This window comes from Sus scrofa, chromosome 13 (genome assembly GCF_054392235.1).
Source record: "Sus scrofa isolate SSC_HxYL_T2T_F1_AM1 chromosome 13, Sscrofa_HxYL_maternal_Yorkshire_Landrace_v2.0, whole genome shotgun sequence".
NCBI lineage: Eukaryota > Metazoa > Chordata > Mammalia > Artiodactyla > Suidae > Sus > Sus scrofa.
Window position 1 is genome coordinate 33,314,072 of NC_139395.1, and position 16,504 is coordinate 33,330,575.

Below are 16,504 nucleotides of genomic sequence, written 5' to 3' on the forward strand. Positions count from 1 at the left end.
GTTCAGTCTCATCATCTCTGCTCCATGTGCTATCTGCTGGAGCACAAGGTCCACCATGTCTGGAGCCTCAACTGCGACCACTAGCAGGGCTAGGGGTGAACAGGAATGGTTTCAGTGGGATTGCATGTCTGAGGCTTTAGCTTACTCTGGCTTACTCTCTCCCACAGGGTGGTCATCTTCTTGCAGGGCAGTTTAGGGCTTCCAGGAGCTTGGGTCTAGAACTCTGCCTGCATCCTGTTGGGTCCAGCAAGTTCTAGGCCCAGCCCAGATTCAAGCAAAAGGGAACACACAGGGCACGAATGCCAGGAGTAACAGGTTACCAGTGGCCACCACTGAGTCAGATGGATATGAATTCAAATCCTGACTCCTCAGCTTGCTTGCTGTATTTCCTTGGCCTAATTTCTACACTTCTCTGAGCCACCATTACCTTACTTATCTATAGAATAATCAGGATATAACTCCTCGGGGCAGAATCACTCTAAGCACTGAATAGGAAAAACACGCATTACGTTGGCCGAAATCACCATCTGGGGTTTCACAGAAGGGAATCATGCATTAGAAAGATGTACTAACCATAAACCTGACAGAACTGTGAGAAAATAAGCTTGAGGAAATCTTTGGGAGGGCTTTAGACTTCCAAGGAACTAGATGTTGTAAGCTCAAATAAAAAACCCTCAAAATAAGGTGATTCTAATGAAGAAACAGATATTATTATACAGTTGCAGGAGTGAAGAGTTTCTTCTCTTTCATCTTGAATCACTTTCTTCTATTTACCAATCTCTTGGCTGCATTTTAAGTTTAGTCCTTCTCTTCTTGTCTCTCTTAATGATGAATTCCTTCTGCCTAGTAACCCTTTGTTCTATCCAAAAAAAACCTGGTGCCTCAAGAAGTCCTTCTCAGGAGTTCCCATGTGGTGCAGCAGGTTAAGGATCCAGCATTTTCACTGCATTCAGTCTGGTTACAGCTGTCATGTGGGTTTGATTCCTGGCCTGGGAACTTCTGAATGCTATGGGTGCAACCAAAAAAAAGGACTCCATGTAATAAGAAGCCCCTCTCATGATGATCCACCTTTCCTCCTAGAAGAGAAATCCCTTGAAACCTTGTCTCCATAAGTGACTACCACCAAGGCTGGAAAGACAGAACAACTCAGACCCCACTGGAGAACCTCAGAACAGTGCCTTTCTCCTGGCCTCCTGCCTTGCCGCATCTACCCTGAGGATCCTCCTCAAGGAGAGATTTGAGAGCAAGTGACCTTTAACCCAGTGAGAGTCCTCCTCCTGAAATCTCTGCTAATCTTCTTAGGTGTTAATATTTAGAGTTACCTTGTAATAACCAAGTGCAGTAAATGCAGCAGCCCACAGCCTCATCAGCAGAACCTTTTGAAAACACCTCCCTTGCTTTTTTAACTCTGCTTGTTAGATGGAGATTTCTGTTATGGCAAGAGGTCAGTAGAAGTTACAGCTCTTTTTCAGTAGAAGGAAGACATTTTGAAAGTCAAAGTTGTTTTTTGTTTTTGTTTTTGTTTTTGTTCTTTTTGCCCTTTTTAGAGCCGCATGTGTGTGGAGGGTCCCAGGCTAGGGGTCGAATTGGAGCTACAGCTGCCAGCCTATACCACAGCCACAGCAACGCCAGATCTGAGCCCCATCTACGACCTACACCACAGTCCATGGCAATGCCAGAACTTTATTTAAGCCACTGATCGAAGCCAGGGATTGAACCTTCATCCTCATGGATACTAGTCAGATTCCTTTCCATTGCACCACAAGGGGCGCTCCCATGAAAGCCAAAATTTGATGAAGGGCACAAAACCTGTTTCTCAGAGTTGCTCTGACATATCTCACAGGATAATTTTCACTTTATCTAAGTGAGATATATATATATAGCTATAGATATAGATAGATATAGATAGATATTTGCCCATAGCATGCCAAAGTTCCCTGGGCCAGGGGTTAAACCGAAGCCACAGCAGTAAATTGAGCCATGCAGTGACAATGCTGGATCCTTAATCTCTAGGCCACCAGGGAACTCTAGTTCATCTCCAAATTTAGAGGGCAAGTCTGGAGGGAGCCTTTGTTTCTGCATGTCTTAAGATGCTTCCAGAAGATGCTAATACTGCTGATCTGGGGACCATGCTTAGGAAGGAAATGCTACTAAGTAGCAAGGAAGGAGGGAAAAGCTATAGAGATCTTCCTGCAACTCTGGGAAGCAGCAAGCAACTCAATTATTCCAGGCATTCCCTCTCAACAAAGATCTTGGGCTTTGGGACAGATAGAGCTCTGTTCTAATCTTTGCTCTTCACCCACTGGGTGGTCTTAGGCAAGTCCCTTACCCTCTCTGAGACTCAGTTTTCTCAAATGTAAAGAAGGGGGTGGGGTTAATTCCTGCCCCACTGAACTGTCTGGGAGATTTTGAGGCACAGTCCATAGAGTGGTCCAGTTGTGTGCCTGGTGCATCCAAGTCCTCAATAAACAGTGCTGGGCTTCACTGTTGCAAGGTTAGCACTCAGAGACCTGAGCAGGAGCTGTCAGCTTTTCCTTGTTCCCAGTGAGGATGTGGCTTTGTTTCCACAGGTCCAGCGTTGATAAACAGCAGTGCTAGTGGGCGTGATCCCAGTGTTCAGATGGCTTCTCTGCTTTGATGGGTATACTTGAGCGGCCCGCAGGCAAGATGAGGTCATGCTCTGGAGTCAAGAAGAGAAGCCTCTTTCTCGTTAGCTGTCACACCCTCCCATGTGAAGGTGTCTTTCACAGACTATCTTCTATTATTAAGTTCATGCAACACCTTTGCCACAGATCCTTCTCTAGTGGCAGAATATGAAAGCATTCCACAGTTCTGATGGGTTCAAGTCCATTTTCTTCTGCTACACGCACAAAAGCATTTTCTTTGGGTCCATGTGGCCCATTTCCAAGTCTCTGGCTTTTCCAGTCTTCCTCATTAAGTGGCAATACCTGCAAATTCTTCAAAGAACTTATTCTGTTTGCTTGAATTTGAAATTGTGTTGAAATAACTAGACTGCTCTGCTGACAAGCAGCAGAGAAAACTACCCAGATTTCTCTCTCTGGGTTTCTGCCTGTTTTGACTACTGCAGTTTACACCCACATGTTGTCTAACTTTGATGATTCAACAGAAGCCACCACCAGCAAAACCAGTTGTTTGGTGCCTGAGAACAGCCCTTGGCTGATTTAATTTTCTAGAATGATGGCAACGACCCTATTTCCGGAGGTGAAATTTCTAGCTTTCTCTCTCAAGATGCCTGGGAAGCACATACAGCTGTAGGGTTCATCACCATTCATTATCTTATATCCCCAAATGTATTTCTCCTTACTTGTTCATTTTACCCATGTAAACCATGAGCACGTCTTCTATACATTTAAGCAAAATTCCTAAACTGTAGTTGCTACACTTTCTCACTTAAGAGATCAAAACTGGGCAGTAGGAGGTGTAGGCTTTATTTATTTATTTATTTTTGTGTTTTAGGGCTGCACCAATGGCACAGGGAAGTTCCCAGGCTACAGGTCCAATCAGAGCTGCAGCTGCCGCCTATGCCACAGCCACAGCAACAGAGGATCTGAGACACGTGTCTGCATGTCTGTGACTTACACCACAGCTCACAGCAATGCTGGATCCTTGACCCACTGAGTGAGGCCAGGAATCGAACCTGCATCTTCATGGTTACTAGTTGGGTTAGTTACCACTGAGCTACAGTGGGAACTCCCAGGAGGTGCAGACTTCAGACTTGTTAAGAAGGAAAGGAAATACGGGAGTTTGGGGTTAGCAGATGCAAACTATTATATCTAAGATAGATAAACAAGGTCCTACTGTATAGTGCAGGGAACAATATTCAATATCCTGTGATAAACCATAATGGAAAAGAATATGAAAAACAATGTATATATGTGTAACTGAGTCACTTTGCTGTTACAGCAGAAATTAACACAATATTGTAAATAAACTATACTTCAACAACAACAACAAAAAAAAGAGGAGTTCCTGCTGTGGCTCAGCAAGTTAAGAACCTGACATAGTGTCCAGGAGGATACGGGTTCGATCCCTGGCCTCCCTTAGTGGGTTAAGGAGCCAGCATTGCCATGAACTGCAGCGTAGATCATAGATGTGGCTCGGATCTGGTATTGCTTTGGCTATGGTATAGGCCTCAGAGGCAGCTCTGCTTCAACCCCTAGCCCGGGAATTTCAATATGCCACAGGTGTGGCCATATAAAGAAAGAGAAGACAGGAGAGGGGAGAAGAAAAGAGAAGAAGGGAGGAAGGAAGGAAAGAAATCAATGGAGCAAGGCTGAATAGTGACTTAGGCACATCAAAGATGTTATCCAAATGGTTTATTTCACTAGCTGGGAATTGTTTTCACCAACATCCCATATATTTCAGAAACCGCCTAAATTCAGGTTGAATTAAGATTTTTACCTTAAAGCTAGAGTTCCTGTTGTGGCACTACAGGATTGGCGGCATATTTGGAGCACTGGGAGGCAGGTTCAATCCCTGTCCTGGCACAGTGGGTTAAGGATCTGGTGTTGGCAGAGGTCGCAACTGCAGCTCAGATCTGATCTCTGGCCTAGGAACTCCACATGCTGCAGGGTGGCCAAAAAAAAAAAAAAAATTATTTTTACTTTAAAACTATTTGACACTAATTAGTTTATTAAATGTTTTACATTTAAGAAATAATAGGCCATGAGATAGGCTAATTAGTTGGGAGGAAATGCTGATGAAGAAAAAATATGAGCAAAAGCAAGAGGCATGTCAATTTGTTTTCCTTCCAGAGACATACATACTCAGGCAATGTTGACGAAAGTTCCCATTTTCAAGCCTGTACATTTACCCAAATTAGAAAGCTAGATGGATTTATAGGTTGATTCAAGGTGTCATTCTCCTTTCTACAGAAAGCTGTTAGTTGAGGCAGCATATATTTCTTGTCTGTCTAACCCATGCCAGGCACTATACTAGGTGCTGAAGGCTGTGAACAAAACAAACAGGTAGTACTCATTCCATGTGCTAATAGAGGATATTAGTTAAGAGTATTCTGTTTACAAGAAACACTACTCTAGCCAATGTAAGCAAAAATGAGAATTTACTGGAAAGCTACTACTGGAGGAGTTAAATGTCCACACCCTGGATAGGGCAGGACGAGGGATTCATGGACTTTCCCCTTTGGGCAATGATGTCATCACAGTGACTCAGCCCCAACAAGTCCCAGCCACTGTATCTTTCAGTTCAAGTTACAAGTTTCTAAAGAGATAAAATGATTTGCTCAGCTTGGGGGACATGTCTATCCCTGGTCCAATCAGCCATGGCCAGAAGAGCAGGCTCATGTGGCTTAAACTTGCCCCTCCATATTTGAGCCTTCCCAGAAACTGAAAGATTTCGTGAATAGAGCAGACAATCTGGTTAGTTTCTCTATCATGTAGCCTTAACACTTAAATAAGTTCAAGGTTACATTCATAATATTTAACAAATACTATGACCCAGGCACTGATTAATCAGAGCAATGCTGGTTGTAGCCTAGAAACTTGGTCCAGGAGGGTCCTTGCTCGATCAGGCATTAACCAAGTAGGTACTAGGTCATGGGGATACATGGGGTATACTATGGGTGGAGCCAGGGTGGGCTTGGAGAGGTGGGGCTTTGGGGAATTTTCCTAGAAAGCCAGGTGCCCTGGAAGCAGAGGCCAAGATATAGATTCACATGGAGGTAACTTACTAAGGAAACGTACCCAGGGAAGGCCAATAAAAAGATGAATGAAGTAGGACAGGAGAAGAGGAAGCCAAGCAAGGATCTGTATTGGGGTTCTCCAGAAAAACAGAACCAATGGCATATACATATACAGTAGACCCCTGAAAAAAAGGGTTTGAGATACATGAGTCCACTTAAATGTGAACTTCTTTCTTCCTTTCTTTCTTTCTTCCTTCCTTTCTTCCTTCCTTCCTTCCTTCCTTCCTTCCTTCCTTCTTTCTTTCCTTCCTTCTTCTCTTTCTTCTTTTTTTTATTTTTTGTATTTTTAGGGCCACACTGTGGCATATGGAAGTTCCCAGGCTAGGGGTCGAATTGGAGCTGTAGCTACCAGTCTACATCACAGCCATAGTAATGTGGAATTCGAGCTGCATCTGCCACCTATACTACAGCTCACGGCAACGCCAGATCCTAAACCCACTGAGTGAGACCAGGGATCAAACTCACGTCCTTATGGATACTAGTTGGCTTCATTACCGCTGAGGCACAACAGGAACTCCTGGATTTTGTCTTATCTTTTCTTTTTGGCCATGCCCATGACATGCAGAAGTTCCCAGGTAAGGGATCGAACCCATGCCACAGCAGTGACCTGAGTCACAGCAGTGACAATGCCAGATCCTTAACCTGCTGAGCCACCAGGGAACTCTGGGATTTTTAAAATAAATACATATAGTTCTACACAATCAGGGGTTAATTGAATCCACAGATACAGAAGATTTGCAGATTTGGAGGACTGATTATGGGACTTGAGCATCTGCAGATTTTGGTATATGTGGGGGCTCCTGGATACCAAGGGAGGAATACACACACATGCACACACACACACTTCCATATACAGAACTAGCTCACATGTTTATGGAAGCTGATAAGTCCCACCATCTGCTGTCTGCAAGGTGAAGACCCAGAAAAGCCAGTTCCACTGCTGAGAACCAGGAGAATGAGTGGTGTAAGTTCTACTGAAACCCTAAAGCGTGGAAACAAGGAGCGCTGATGGCCTAAGTCCCAGTCCACGGGCAGGAGAACACTGCTGTCCCAGAGCAAGGAAGCAGGCAGAGATCGAGTCCATTTGCTCTCTCTTCATTTGTTTTTTTTTGTTTTTGTTTGTTTGTTTGTTTGTTTCTGTCAAGGGCTGCATCTGAGGCACACAGATATTCCCAGGCTAGGGGGTTGAACTGGAGCTGCAGCTGCCAGGTTCACCACAGATACAGCAACACACAATCCAAGCCATGTCTGAGAACTACACCACAGCTCATGGCAACAGCGGATCTTTAAGCACTGAGTGAGACCAGGGATCGAACCTGCATCCTCATGGATACTAGTCAGGTTTGTTACCACTGAGCCATGATGGGACCTCCCCCTTCCTTTGTTCTATTCAGGTCTTCAGCAGGTTGTGTGAGACCCACTCACACCAAAGTGGGCCATTAGCTTACTCAGTCTACATATTCAAACCCTGAGCTCCTGAGGTAAACCAGACAGAGAAAGACAAATATCATATGACATCACCCATATGTGGAATCTAAAAAAAAAAAAATCATACAAATGAACTTATTTCCAAAACAGAAACAGACTCACAGAATTTAAAAACAAATTTAAGGTTACCAAAAGGGAAAGGGTGGGGGAAGGGATAAATTAGGAGTTTGGGATTAACATATACATACTACTAAAGGTCAACAAGGACCTACTGCCAAGCACAGAGAACTCTACTCAATATTCTGTGAGGGAATATATTCTTTCCCTATAAGGGAAAAGAATCTGAAAAAGAATGGATATGTCTTTGTACACCTAAAACTAAACACAACACTGTAAGTCAACTATACTCCAACATAAAAGAAAATTTAAAAGAAAATCCTAATCTCATCTGGAAATAAACTCACAGACACACCCAGAATAATAGTCAACCAAGTATCTGGGATCTTGGGTCCCAATCAAGTTGACAATTAAAATTCACCATCACAGGAGTTTCCTGGTAGCTCAGTGAATTAAGGATCCAGCATTGTCACTGCAGCAGTTTGGGTCATTGCTGTGGCGTGGGCTTCATCCCTACCCTGGGAATTTTTGTATGTTACAGGTGCAGCCAAAGGAAAAAATCCACCATCATAGACTCCCTCTCAAGCAAAGCCCCTGGAGGGTGGCTTTAGCCTGATCCCATGGAAGAGTTCTGGAGGGTCAGCTCTGCTACAGATTTCTCCCAACCAGAGGCAAGAGAGCCAGCGTCTAAATCCCAGCACTTCTTAGTGTTTCAGGGCCAGGGTGGGAGATCTCTCCTGGCAAGTCTGGCTCTCTGTGCCTGTGGCTGAGCAGGTGCTGGATATGAAACTGTCCAGAGAGCTGGATGGAGGATGGACCCCTGACATTGTTTACTCCAGAGGGATTGGGGCAGTGGCTGCAGGCCAACTGGTTCAGAAGTATTTCAACAACCACTATAGCCAATCAAGTGTGTGCCAGCCAAATGTCACGTCCTAAAAACAATGCAGTGAAGAGTATGGCAACCAAAGAATGAGACAGTAAATAGTAATCCAGCCTCTTCAACCAACTGGCCGGATGACAGTAGGGGTCAGTCATCTAAGGCACTGGTTCCCTTAACTATTAAATAAAAGAGAAACAACCTAAATGTCCATCAACAGAGGAATGGGTAAAGAATATGCGGTGCGTATATACAATGGGATATTACTTGGCCATTAAAAAGAATAAAATAATGCCATTGCAGCAACAGAGATGGACATAGAGATTATCATACTAAGTGAAATAAGTCAGAAAGAGAAGGTCAAATGCCATATTATATCACTTATATATGGAATCTATAATATGACACAAACGAGCCTATTTATGAAACAGAAACATACTCACAGACGTAGAGAATAGACTTGTGGTTGCCAAAGGGGAGAGGAGTGGGAGAAGGATGGATTAGGAGTTTGGGATTAGCAGATGCAAACCAATATATATGAGATGGATAAACAACAAAGTCCTACTGCATGGCAAGGGAACTATATTCAATATCCTGAGATAAATCATAATAAAAAAGAGTATTTTAAAAAAGAATGTAGGAGTTCCTATTGTGGCTCAGTGGGTTAAGTATCCAATGTTGTCTCTGTGAAAATGTGGCTTTGATCCCTGACCTTGCTCAGTGGGTTAAGGATCCAGCGTTGCTGTAAACTATGCTGTAGGTTGCAGATACTGCTTGAATCTGGCTGTGGCTGTGGTATAGGCCTTATCTGCAGCTCTGATTCTACCCCTAGACCAGGAACTTCCATATGCCACAGGTATGGCCATAAAAAAAGAGAGAGAATAGAATAGAATATGTATATATATAATGAATGAGCCAGTTTGCTATCCAGCAGAAATTGGCACAACATTGTAAATCAACTATACTTTTTTTTACTTATTTTTTCTTTTTATGGCCTCACACACGGCATATGGAAGTTCCTGGGCTAGGGGTCAAATTGGAGCTGCAGCTGCCAGCCTATACCACAGTCACAGCAAAGCCAGATCTGAGCCTCATCTGCAAACTACATCACAGCTCACAGCAACATCAGATCCTTAACCCACTAAGTGAGGCCAGGGATCGAATCCACATCCTCGTGGTTACTATTTGAGTTCGTTACCACCAAGCCAAGATGGGAACTTCCTAAATCAGCTATACTTTAATAAAAAAAAAAAGGAAGGAAAGAGTTCCTGTCATGGTGCAGCAGAAACGAATCCAACTAGGAACCATGAGGTTGCAGGTTCGATCCCTGGCCTCGCTCAGTGGGTTAAGGATCTGGTGTTGCCCTGAACTGTGGTGTAGGTCACAGAGGTGGCTCGGATCCTACGTTGCTGTGGCTCTGGCACAGGCCGGCAGCAACAACTCCAATTAGACCCCTAGCCTGGGAACCTCCATATGCCGCAGGTGCAGCCCTAAAAAGACAAAAAAAAAAAAAAAAAAAAAAAAGGGGAATTATTGGCCTGTTTTCTCCCATCTTTAGAGGTTAGATATCTTCAAGGCTGGGACTGCGATTCTTCCATTGAAACAGACCCATGTCCAGCAGAGACCCTTGCACCATTTAGGCTTGCAATATAAGCAAATGAATCAAAATCAAAACCACTGTACAGACAAAAACAAAATAGGAAATTAGTCATGTGATTTTTTTTCTAAACTCTGAGTTTAATACACAATTATCTGAGGAGTTCCCGTTGTGGCGCAGTGCTTAACGAATCCAACTAAGAACCATGAGGTTGCGGGTTCGATCCCTGGCCTTGCTCAGTGGGTTAACGATCCGGCGTTGCCATGAGCTGTGGTGTAGGTGGCAGACGCGGCTCGGATCCCACGTTGCTGTGGCTCTGGTGTAGGCTGGTGGCTACAGCTCCGATTCAACCCCTAGCCTGGGAACCTCCATATGCCGCGGGAGCGGCCCAAGAAATGGCAAAAAGCCAAAACAAAACAAAACAAAACAAAAAACCCCACAATTATCTGAGCAAACAACTGTTTCTACAAAGATTTTTTTTTCAAATATTGATGAAAAGACTCATCTATCTGCTCATCTCTTTGTCTAGCCCCACCCCCCTTTTTTTGGCCACGTTTTCAGCATGAGTTAAGTTCCTAGGCCAGGGATCGAACCCATGGTGCCCACAGCAGTGACAATGCGGATCTTTAATTGCTAGGCCACCAGGAAACTTCTTCCTCTCTTTATTCAACAATAATTTATTTACCTGTGTACAGGTATAGACCTCGTTTCTAGGCCTAAGGCTGTGTTTCCCATGAGTACTGTTTTAGGCAATGTTAATGTCCAACTTTTTTCTTTTGTTCCTTGTGGATAAAACATCTTAATAAACATAAGATGAGAATGTGAAGCAGCTAAAAATCAGCATCTTGAGTGGTCTTCCATTCATCCCCACTCTCAGTAGGATCCAAGAAAAACATCCCAAATAGATGAAAATCTGTTTGCTTTGAAGACACACAACAAAGAAACTGTGAAAGACAAAAGCATGAAACACCCGTGCCAAGCAAGAGAGAGGTTTTTCTTTATAACTTTTTTCAATAACGAAAAATGAATTCATTATTATCCCAAGATCTCTTGAGTCAGAAATTCAGGGACCTGATTATTCTATAAAATCAAAATGATGGCGTCCCTGGAGAAACAGTTGCCTGGTAACTCAGACTAGAGGATTGTCTTTAGATTCTTCTGAAATTATGTGTGTCTATTTTGGTTTTTCTGTTGAGCTCATTTCCTTCCTTACAATCCCCAAACTGAACAATTTTGAGGGGAAAATTCCACCCATAAGTCTCTTTTCCTCCTGAAGATATTATAGAGAAGTACATGCAGTTGAACCACTCTATTTTCAGGATTGTTACAGGAAGATGTAAGAAAAGAAAAGGAAAAATGAATTAACATAGAAGAAAAGGAAAAAATGCCAACTGAGAGGAGGTTTCAGACTGAGATGTATGTTTTCTGAGGTTGAAAGCTATACACCAGATTTCTAAGAGAAGAAATTAACTCAGAATCTCACATACAATCAAAGTACAATGTACCCAGTTGAGAGATGCTTTGCAAACTCTGACCTGTTCACTGGGGCAGGGAGAGCAATCCAGATAGACTCCTGATTGTCAAGCTCAAAGGCTCTAAATCATCCCTCTTCTGAATTAGAGATCTGGTCCCAGATCCTTTTTCTCTGCACATAGATAAAAGAGAGTAAGGGGCGTTCCCGTTATGGTGCAGAGGAAGCAAGTCTGAGTAGTATCCACGAGGACTTGGGTTCGATCCCTGGACTTGCTCAAGGAGTTAAGGATCCGTCATTGCCATGAGCTGTGGTGTAGGTCGCAGAAATGGCTCAGATTCTGCATTGCTGTCGTTGTGGTTTAGGCTGGCAGGTGTAGCTCTGATTTGTCCCCTAGCCTGGGGAACTTCCATATGCCGCAGATGTGGCCCTAAAAAGCAAAAAAAAAAAAAAAAAAAAAGAGAGAGAGAGAGACAGAGAGAGCGAGGTCACTGCATCGCTAATGATCTTTTGGTTATAAGCAAGAGAACCTGAGTGAGAGAACTTACACAAAAGGAAACTACTAGAAGGACTGGAATAACTCACAGAAAGCTAACCAAATAGCTTGAGAGTGGGCAGGAACCAAGGTGTTGTTAAGTTAAGAGGCAGGGACCACAGAAAGGTCAAAAAGTTGAAACAGGCTATCAGGAGGCCATGATGAGATCAATGAACTTCAAATATCTTTGTATGACTCACTCAAGATTCATAATCTCTGAAGAGAACATCACATGGACTGAGTTTAGGTCATAAGACTGAGCCTGCTGTAGCAAGGCAGTGAAAGGAAGGTCTACTGGAAGGAGACTCTGCAAACCCCTTCTGTGCTGGAAGGGCAGGTACCTAGATTTAGTCATGGCAAGACTGCCCACAATAGAGTGATGGGAAAGTCATTTCCCAAAAAGAAACTCTGGTGCTTTTAGGAAGGGAGAATGAATGCTAGGAAGCCAAAAAACCTTCACTATTGCCTTAGGTGGGGTTCCCAGAAGCAGAGACTGAGGGAGGGATTCTCTTTGTAATTATTTTCTTTTTTTAGAGCTGTGCCTGCAGCATATGGAAGTTCCCAGGCTAGGGGTTGAGTCAGAGCTGCAGCTGCCGACCTACACCATAGTCATGGCAATGCCAGATCCCTAACCTGCTAGTGAGGCCAAGGATCAAACCTCCATCCCCATGGTTACAAGTCAGGTTCATTACTGCTGAGACAAACAAGAACTCCTTTTCTATTTTTTCCTTTTTTTTTTTTTTTCCTGAGACAGGGATTTTTATATAAGAGACACTCTGAAGCTGTGCTTTCAGGAGGAATTTGTAAGAAGGTAGGGGAAGCAGGGTAGAGCAGGGGAAAGGGCTAAACAAAGATGAGGTGTTAGTCGAGGCTGAATTTCAGTCTTACCTATGGAATTCTGGAGTGTGAATGACACCACAGAGTTGTCCACTTTGAGGCAAGGAGACTCAGGTTGCAAACCCTCTTATTAATCAGTGACCAGCTACAGGATGCCCTGAGGGGAAATACTGATTCCCAGGCATTTTTCCAAAGAGGTGGCTTCCACTGGCCAAGAATAATTCTCTAGAGAAAGGTATATGTTTAAGTCATTAGCAGCAACACTTAGAACATTTGGAAACATGGTATTAGGGCAGTAAAGGGGCTCAGGGCAGGGTACCAGCAGTATCTAATACAACCACAAAAATAAAAGCAAGGAACTTGGATTTGATTTAATAAATCCAGGGTTTCCCATCTGTAGACTGAGGCAAAAATCCTGGAGCTGCTATTAATTCTGAAATAGAGCAGGTGAAAGGGATCGATTATTGTGTGACTATCTCACTGGGAAAACTAATGTAATTAACAGAAAGATATCAACAGACAAAGTAAGAAGAGATTAAAATTTCTTGAAAAGAAAAAGGTGGAGTTCCTGTCGTGGCTCAGTAGTTAACGAATCCAACTAGGAACCATGAAGTTTTGGGTTCGATCCCTGGCCTTGCTCAGCGGGTTAAAGATCTGGCGTTACCGTGAGCTGTGGTATAGGTTGCAGACACGGCTTGGATCTGGCGTTGCTGTGGCCGTGATATAGGCTGGCGGCTACAGCTGCAATTAGACTCCTAGCCTGGGAACCTCCATACGCTGTGGGTGTGGCCCTGGAAAAGACAAAAAAAAAAAGAAAAAGAAAAAAAAGAAAAAGGTAATAAAATTTATGGATATAGTCAAAGGACAGATACCAAAGGTAGGAGAGTTACAGAAAGGAGATCACTTAAAAAAGAGAAAGAAATGAAATGAACAGATTTCTAACACATTTGAAGAAATGCATCAGAGAAAAATACTGGAGTTCCCTGATGGCTCACTAGGTTAAGGACCTGGCATTGTCACTGCAGCAGCTCAGGTCACTGCTGTGGCATGGGTTTGATCCTGGACCAGAAAATTCTGCATGCTGCAAGTGTGACCAAAAAAGAAAAAAATATTAAAGAAGACTTATAGACTTGATGAGGAATTTAAGAATAACTAATGATATATGCATAGAAAACTAAGCTGACAAAAAGAGAGGGTATTGTTAATTTTAAGAACAATGAAAAGTTGTTCAAGGAAAGAAACAAGTACAATTAACAATATTTACTGGAGTTCCCGTCATGGCTCAGTGGTTAGTGAACCTGTCTGGCATCCACAGGGACGTGGGTTCCATCCCTGGCCTCAGTCAGTGGGTTGAGGATTTGGCATTGCTGTGAGCTGTGGTGTAGGATGCAGATGCAGCTTGGATCTTGCATTGCTGTGGCTGTGGCATAGGCCAGCAACTGCAGCTCCAATTTGACTCCTAGCCTGAGAATGTCCACATGCCTTGAGTGAAGCCCTAAAAAGCAAAACAAAACAAAACAATTAACAACATTCACAACACGAATAAACAACATTACTCATTGAATTCTGATTTAAATTATGATTGACAACGTTAGTAAGTTAACATTTTTACATTCTCAATGACCTAAAAATAAACGTCAATAAAATCTGGGAGAGGAGTTCCCCTTTCGGCTCAGTGGAAATGAATCTGACTAGTATCCATGAGGACACAGTTTCCATCCCTAGCCTTGCTCAGTGGGTTAAAGATTCGGCATTGCCGTGAGCTGTGGTGAAGGTTGCAGATGCGTCTCAGATCTGGCATTGCTGTGGCTGTGGCATAGGCCAGCGGCTAGAGCTCCGATTTGACCCCTAGCCTGGGAACCTCCATATCCTGTTGGTGCAGCCCCCAAAAGCAAAAAAAGCGAAAAAAAAAAATCTGGGAAATATCTCTCCCTCTTTCTCTCTTCCCTTCTCTTTCAGTCTCTACTCTCTTACCTAGTAGAATAAAGACAGAGGTTCAAAATACTTATCCTCATAAGAACATTATAATTTTTTTGTGTGTTTTGTTTTTCAGGGCCGCACCCAAGGCATATGGAGGTTCCCAGGCTAAGGGTCGAGTTGGAACTACAGCTGCCAGCCTACACCACAGCTCACGGCAACACCAGATTCTTAACCCACTGATCGAGGCCAGGGATTGAACCTGTGTCCTCACAGATGCTAGTCAGATTTGTTTCCACTGAGCCACGACAGCAACTCCCAGAACACTGTAATGTTCTGGTAACAGAATGGAGGGAGAGAGAGAGAAAGAGGAAACATGCACAAGTGAAGTGGCCACTAAATAGAGTTTGATGCTCCTCTTCCATAATGAAAAGGTATGCTGGATTATTTACCTATTCGCCCTCAAATTCATGCCCTGCTTTCCTCTCTTGGGCTACTACTGCACAGCATTACTTCTGTAAACTACCCTTCCCAGACCTGATGTTGGCATCTGGCTCAGTTCAGCCAATGGAAGTGCCAGGAGATGGGAGGGTGAGTGAAGGAGAAGTTGGGGTATTTCTCCTTCCTGCTCTCTCTGCCTTGGGCAACATCTCTAGTGGTAGCTGTTTCTCCTCTATGGCTTCGGCATCCTCTGAACAGTCTGCTCCTGCCAAGCCATCCTACTTGGGCCACTGCTTCTCTGATGGCCTCTGTTAACAGCGGCCCCTCCCGCTGACCCGCTAGTCCTGGAGGTGATAGTGGTTTCTTGCAGTTGCTAATCTTAGGGTTGCCTCCATTTCCCTCAGCTATCCTTCCAGGTCTTCTAATCCAAGGTGTCTCAACCTCAGCACTAATGACGTCTAGAGTGAGATGATTTTTTTGTTGTGAAGATTGTCCTATTACACAATGACTAGCAGCATCTATGGACAGACTATACCGACTAGATGCCAGTAGTCTCTGCCCAGTTTTGACAACAAAAATGTATCCAGATATTGTCAGATGTGCCCTGGAGAGCAAAGTCACCCCCAACTGAGAAGTACAGCTCCAACCCCTTTGTTACATTTTCTCTGCTACATAATCCGATGAGGGTTTTATGTCTCTGACTTGAAACTGATTTAGAAAGCTATACACTATGTCTAAATTTGATAATATTAGTGTAATTATTAAGAAATATGTAACCAATAAAAGAATAAACAAATTAAGTACTAAATACAGTTGTTTCTACAGAATAGGACTGAAGGACAATGAGGGATATTTTGAACTTTTTAATTATTATTATTATTATTATTATTTTTGGCTGCACCCACAGCATGTGGAAATTCCTGGGCCAGGAATTAAATTCATGCCACAGCAGTGATCTGAGCCACAGTAGGGACAATCCCAGATCCTTAACTGCTAGGCCACCAGGGAATTCCTGGGGTTTTTTTTGATGTACGTATGATATAGCTGATAAAAACAAAACGCTAGGGGAATTCTCTTGTGGTGCAGTGGGTTCAGGATCTGGCACTGTCATTGTAGCAGCTTGGCTCACCACTGTGATGCGGGTTCAATTCCTGGCCCAGGAACTTCCATATGCCATGGTGGGGGTGAGGGGCAGCTGAGAGGAGGAAACTATGGCAAGAGATCACAGAAGATGTGGCCGTTCTATGACCAGGCAGAAAGTTTCAGAGAGAGGCTAAAACTCTTATTCTCATAAAAGATTAAAGAAGTGCTTATTCTGATCTTTTGTCTAATCTCATCTAAACCATATTCTCTTATATTTTGCCCAGAGGCAAGTATGGCTGTCAGCTGTCTTGAATCGTGTTTTTTTCTTTTCTAAGATGATTCTAGGCTGCCTTCTCCCTAATGGTTCCAGGTGGAGAACTGGTTTACCTGGGTGTAATTATATAGCAGTCAGAGAAGACAGGGAAAAACACTCTGGTAAGATTACATGAACCCTGGAATTCCTGTCATGGCATAGCAGA

General features: G+C 43.4%; 1 long non-coding RNA gene across 1 annotated transcript in view; it reads right to left on the reverse strand.

The window, feature by feature from the left end:
- The window catches only part of LOC110256561 (uncharacterized), a 74,860-nt gene that overhangs the window by 7,749 nt on the left and 50,607 nt on the right, over positions 1 to 16,504 (reverse strand). Inside the window, exon 6 of the long non-coding RNA XR_014822691.1 lies at positions 12,636 to 12,809. This is a non-coding gene — a long non-coding RNA (uncharacterized LOC110256561). The remainder of the gene's footprint in view (positions 1 to 12,635; positions 12,810 to 16,504) is intronic.